Below are 6,167 nucleotides of genomic sequence, written 5' to 3' on the forward strand. Positions count from 1 at the left end.
CTCTTAAATATCTACTCACAAAGCAGGATTCAAAACCCAGGCTCATCAGATGGGTGTTGCTTCTGCAAGAGTTTGATATAGAAATAAGAGACAGAAAAGGGACAGAGAACCAAGTGGCTGATCATCTGTCCCGGATAGAGCCAGTAGAAGGGACATCCCAACCCTCTCTTGAGATCTCTGAGACTTTTCCGGATGAGCAATTATTTGCCATTCAGGAAACACCATGGTTTGCAGACATTGCAAACTATAAAGCTGCAAGGTTCATACCCAAAGAGTACAACAGGCAATAAAAGAAAAAATTAATCACTGATGCAAAGTACTACTTGTGGGATGAACCCTATCTCTTCAAGAGATGTGCAGACGGAATAATCCGTAGTGTATGCCTAGAGAAGAAGCACAGAGGATCCTATGGCATTGCCATGGATCACAATATGGAGGCCATTTCGGAGGTGAGCAAACAGCTACCAAGGTCCTCCAATGTGGCTTCTATTGGCCCACACTCTATAGAGATTTCCGAGAGTTTGTACGTAACTGTGACAGTTTCCAAAGAGCTTGTAATCTGCCTCATGGTTACGCCATGCCTCAACAAGGAATATTGGAGATTGAGTTGTTTGACGTATGGGGAATTGACTTCATAGGATCTTTCCCACCATCATACTCAAACACTTATATTCTGGTGGCAGTTGACTACGTATCAAAATGGGTAGAGGCCGTTGCCACACCCACCAATGATACTAAAACAGTGCTGAAGTTCCTCCAGAAATATATCTTCAGCAGGTTTGGGGTCCCTAGAGTACTAATCAGTGATGGGGGCACTCACTTCTGCAACAAACAGCTTTACTCTGCCATGGTCCGGTATGGGATTCGCCACAAGGTGGCAACTCCATATCATCCACAAACTAATGGGCAAGCTGAAGTCTCTAACAGAGAGCTAAAAAGAATCCTAGAACGGACTGTAAATACCCGTAGAAAGGATTGGGCAAGAAGCTTGGATGATGCTCTGTGGGCATACAGAACAGCATTCAAGACTCCTATAGGGACATCTCCATACCAACTTGTATATGGTAAGGCATGTCACCTGCCCATAGAACTGGAACATAAAGCCTATTGGGCAACCAGATTCCTGAACTTTGATGCCAAATTAGCTGGAGAAAAAAGATTGCTTCAGCTAAATGAGCTAGAGGAATTCAGATTCACTGCTTTTGAAAATGCCAAGCTTTATAAAGAGAAATAAAAAAAAGTGGCATGACAGAAAGCTGTCATCTAGAATCTTTGAACCAGGACAGAAGGTTCTGTTGTTTAACTCTAGACTCAGGCTATTCCCCAGGAAACTGAATTCCTGGTGGAGGGGACCATATGTGATTACAAATGTATCACAATATGGTTATGTGGAACTTCAAGATATTGATTCTGATAAGAAGTTCATTGTTAATGGACAGAGAATCAAGCACTATCTTGAAGGCAATATTGAGCAAGAGTGCTCAAGACTGAAGCTAAATTAAAAGCTCAGCAAGGTCCAGCTAAAGACAATAAAGAAGCGCTTGCTGGGAGGCAACCCAGCCATGGGGCATCACTTCCGCTAAGAATTTTGCCCTATTCTTGATTTTATTTGTTTATATAAAGTTCATTGATACTAAGGTAAAGAGTCAATTGTATAAGTTTACAGGGTTACAGAAGGATTCTGCACACAAAACAGAGAAAAAGAGCTCACTGGCAAGAAAATGCCAGTAAAAGTCTGTTTTGGGCGTTCAACGCCCAAAAGAAGCATCCACTGGGCGTTGAACGCCAGTAAGGATAGCCATCTGGGCGTTAAACGCCAGAAAGAAGCATCTTCTGGGCGTTGAACGCCAGAAAGAAGCTCCTTCTGGGCGTTTAACGCCAGATTTACAGCGTCTTGGGCGTTCAGAAAAACGCCCAGTGACAAAGGAGTTCCTGGCGTTCAACGCCAGAAAGAAGCAACAGCTAGGCGTTGAACGCCCAGGAGAAGCAGCAGTTGGGCGTTGAACGCCCAAAACATGAAGCGTTTGGGCGTTCAAACGCCAGGATGGTGGGGAGGAGGTAAATTCGTTTTTTCTTCATATTTTTCATTTTAATCTTAATTTTCATGTTTCAATTCATGATTTCTTGCATAAACATGTTACAAACCCTGATTTCTAAAAACCCTTCTTTAAAAATATTAAATCTATCTTAATCCATAAGCACAAATCCTTTTTTTCAATCCAATTCAACTCTTTTTCAAAATTTTCAAAACAAATCTATCTCTTTTCATTCAAAAATCTTTTCAACTAATCAATATCTTTTTCAAATCTCCATATTATCTTTTTCAAAATCCAATTTTATCTTTTTCAAATATCTTTCATTTCTTTTCAATTTTAAATTATATTTTTTCTTATCATACTTTTTTTTTTAAAATCATATCTTCTATCTTATCTTTCTCCCTATTTTCGAAAACCCCCCTCCCTTTTAAAAACCCATTCGGCCTCCTTCCTCTCATCCACCATCCTACACTAGCTCTCCTTCTATCCCTCTCCTTTCTTTTCTTTTGCTTGAGGACAAGCAAACCTCTAAGTTTGGTGTGTTTATCCGTGATCACTAAACCATACCCACTAAGATCATGGCTCCTAAAGGAAAACAACCCACTCCAAGAGGCAAGAAAGAGAGTGTTCCAAAACCACTTTGGAATCAAGGGAAGTTCTTAACTAAAGAACATTTAGACCATTATTACAAAATAATGGGTCTAAGATCAGTGATCCTGGAAGTTAGATTCGATCTGAAAGAAGACGAATATCCAGAGATCCAGGAGCAAATTCGAATCAGGAACTGGGAGATCCTAGCTAATCCTAAAACGAAAGTGGGAAGGAATATGGTCCAGGAGTTCTATGCTAATATGTGGCAAACAGACAAGCAAAGACTATCTGGATCTGCTCTCTATGACTATCGGACCTTGGTCAGAGGAAAGATTGTTCATACCCACCCTGACAAGATCAGGGAGATCTTAAAGCTACCTCAGCTGAAAGATGATCCAGACTCCTTCAATAGGAGAATGATGAGAACAGACAAGGGCCTGGATAAGATTCTAGAGGATATATGTATCCCTGGAGCCAGGTGGACCACCAGCACGAAGGGTGTCCCAAATCAACTCAAAAGAGAAGATCTCAAACCAGTCGCCAGAGGATGGCTGGACTTCATTGGGCATTCTCTGCTGCCCACTAGCAACCATTCTGAAGTCACTATTAGAAGAGCAGTGATGATCCATTGCGTCATGATGGGAAAAGAAGTGAAAGTTCATTAACTGATTTCAACTGAATTTTACAAAATTGCAAACAAAAATTCCAAAGATGCCAGGTTGGCTTATCCAAGCTTGATTTCTATGCTCTGCAAGGACGCTGGAGTAAGGATGGGAATAACTGAGTATATCTCAGTTGAGCGGCCAATCACCAAAGCATCCATGGAAAAACAACAAGCACAGGATGACCCCATCAAGAAGAGAACACAGAAATTCTCCCAGAAATCCTCAATCTGAATACTGGGAGTATCTTGAAACATCTATTACCAAGATGCAAGAAGCTATGGAACAAATAAAGAAAGAACAGAAGGAACAAAGTAGCATTCTTTGCTATTTGCTTAAAGAACAGGAGGAGCAAGGGCGTGATTTAAGGGAATTGAAGCGCCAGAAATTATCTCTTGAAGGACCAAGCACCCCGCAGATTAGAGGAACATCCACTTCCCAGAACACAGGTTGTTAAATTCCAATCTTAGCCTTAACTCTATGATAACTGTTTTTATTTTAGTTTTACCTTAGGAGTCATATAGTAGTAATTAGTATCTATATTTTTTATTTTATCTCCAATTAAGCTATAATTTAATTTTATCATCATCATTAAACATGAATAAAATAGAAGAATTTCTTTAGAATAAGAGGCAATAAATTTCGAGTTTTTTTTTACAAGAAAAATTCTAATTATTTACATGTGGTGGCAATGCTTTCTGTCTCCTGAATGAATGCTTGAACATTGCATATGTCTTTTGAATTTGATGTTTAAGACTGTTAAATATGTTGGCTCTTGAAAGAATGATGAACATGAGACATGTTATTGATAATCTGAAAAATCATAAAAATGATTCTTGAAGCAAGAAAAAGCAGTGAATACAAAAGCTTGCAGAAAAAAAATAGAGAAAGAAAAAGAAAAAGCAAGCAGAAAAAGCCAAAGCTCTTAAAACCAAAAGGCAAGAGCAAAAAGCCAATAGCCCTTAAAACCAAAAGGCAAGGGTAAAAAGGATCCAAGGCTTTGAGCATCAGTGGATAGGAGGGCCTAAAGAAATAAAATCCTGGCCTAAGCGGCTAAACCAAGCTGTCTCTAACCATGTGCTTGTGGCGTGAAGGTGTCTAGTGAAAACTTGAGACTGAGCGGTTAAAGTCAAGGTCCAAAGCAAAAAGAAGAGTGTGCTTAAGAACTCTGGACACCTCTAGTTGGGGACTTTAGCAAAGCTGAGTCACAATCTGAAAAGGTTCACCCAATTATGTGTTTGGCATTTATGTATCCGGTGGTAATACTGGAAAACAAAGTGCTTAGGGCCACCGCCAAGACTCATAAAGTAGCTGTGTTCAAGAATCATCATACTGAAATAGGAGAATCAATAACACTATATGCATTCTAAGTTCCTATAGATGCCAATCACTTTGAGCTTCAATGGATAAAGTGAGATGCCAAAACTATTCGGAAGCAAAAAGCTACTAGTCCCGCTCATCTAATTAGAATCTGAGCTTCACTCAAAACTCTGAGATATTATTGCTTCTTGACTTATTAGTAGTCTATTTTATTTATCTAGTTGCTTGGGGACAAGCAACAGTTTATGTTTGTTTGTGATGACGGATATTTTATACCTTTTTGGTTAATTTCATATATTTTTAGTATGTTTAGTTAGTTTTTAGTTTATTTTCATTAGTTTCTAGGCAAAATTCATATTCTGACTTTACTATGAGTTTTGTTTTTCTGTAATTTCAGGTATTTTCTGGCTGAAATTGAGGGAGCTGAGCAAAAATCTGATTCGGCTGAAAAAGGACTGCTATGTTGGATTCGACCTCTCTGCACTCGGAATGGAATTTCTAGAGCTACAGGAGTCCAAATGGCGCGCTTCCAATGCGTTGGAAAGTAGACATCCAGGCTTTCTAGCAATATATAATATTCCATACTTTGCTCAAGGATAGATGAGTAAACTGGCGTTCAACGCCAGTTCTATGTTGCAGTCTGGCGTCCAGCGCCAGAAACAAGTTACAAGTTGGAGTTCAACGCCAGAAACAGGTTACAACCTGGCGTTGAATGCCCAAAACAGCCCATGCACGGAGAAGTTAAGTCTCACCCCAGCACACACCAAGTGGGCCCCAGAAGTGGATTTCTGCACCATCTATCATAGTTTACTCATTTTCTGTAACCTAGGTTACTAGTTTAGTATTTAAACAACTTTTAGAGATTTATTTGTATCTCATACATTTTAGATCTAAACTTTGCACCTTTTGACGGCAGAGCTCTAAACTCAGTTGGGGTGAGAGCTTGCTGGTCTGATGAACTAATGCAAGTATTTCTGTTTTCCATTCAAACATGCGTGTTCCTATCTAAGATATCCATTCGCACTTCAATATGAATGTGATGAACGTGACAATCATCATCATTCCTCCACAACGCGTGCTGACAACCACTTACGTTCCACTGTAGAATGAATGAATTCTCTTAGATCTCTTAATCGAATCTTCGTGGTATAAGCTAGATTATGGCAGCATTAAGATCTGAAGTCTAACTTGTCTGTGTATTCCAGTAGGATTCAGATTGATGACTGACGAGCTTCAACGGAGTGCTGGGCATTACAGACGCAAAAGATAGTAATCCTTCTGGTACGATGAGAACCTGCAGATGATACTGCGTGACAGGCACTGGACCTTTTCCGAAGAGGTGGTAGCCATTGACAACGGATCCCCACCATAGTGCCATAGGGACATGCGACGTGAATCAGAACAGAGGAAAGCAGAATTTCAGAAGACAAAGCATCTCCAAAACTCCAACATATTCTCCATCATTGCTACAAGTATAATTTGTGTTCTGCCCTTTATTCCTTGCAATAAATTTGATAAGTGAATTATTTTATTGTTTTTCCTGATAAGAGTTACAAGA

Source organism: Arachis hypogaea, chromosome 15, assembly GCF_003086295.3.
Source record: "Arachis hypogaea cultivar Tifrunner chromosome 15, arahy.Tifrunner.gnm2.J5K5, whole genome shotgun sequence".
NCBI lineage: Eukaryota > Viridiplantae > Streptophyta > Magnoliopsida > Fabales > Fabaceae > Arachis > Arachis hypogaea.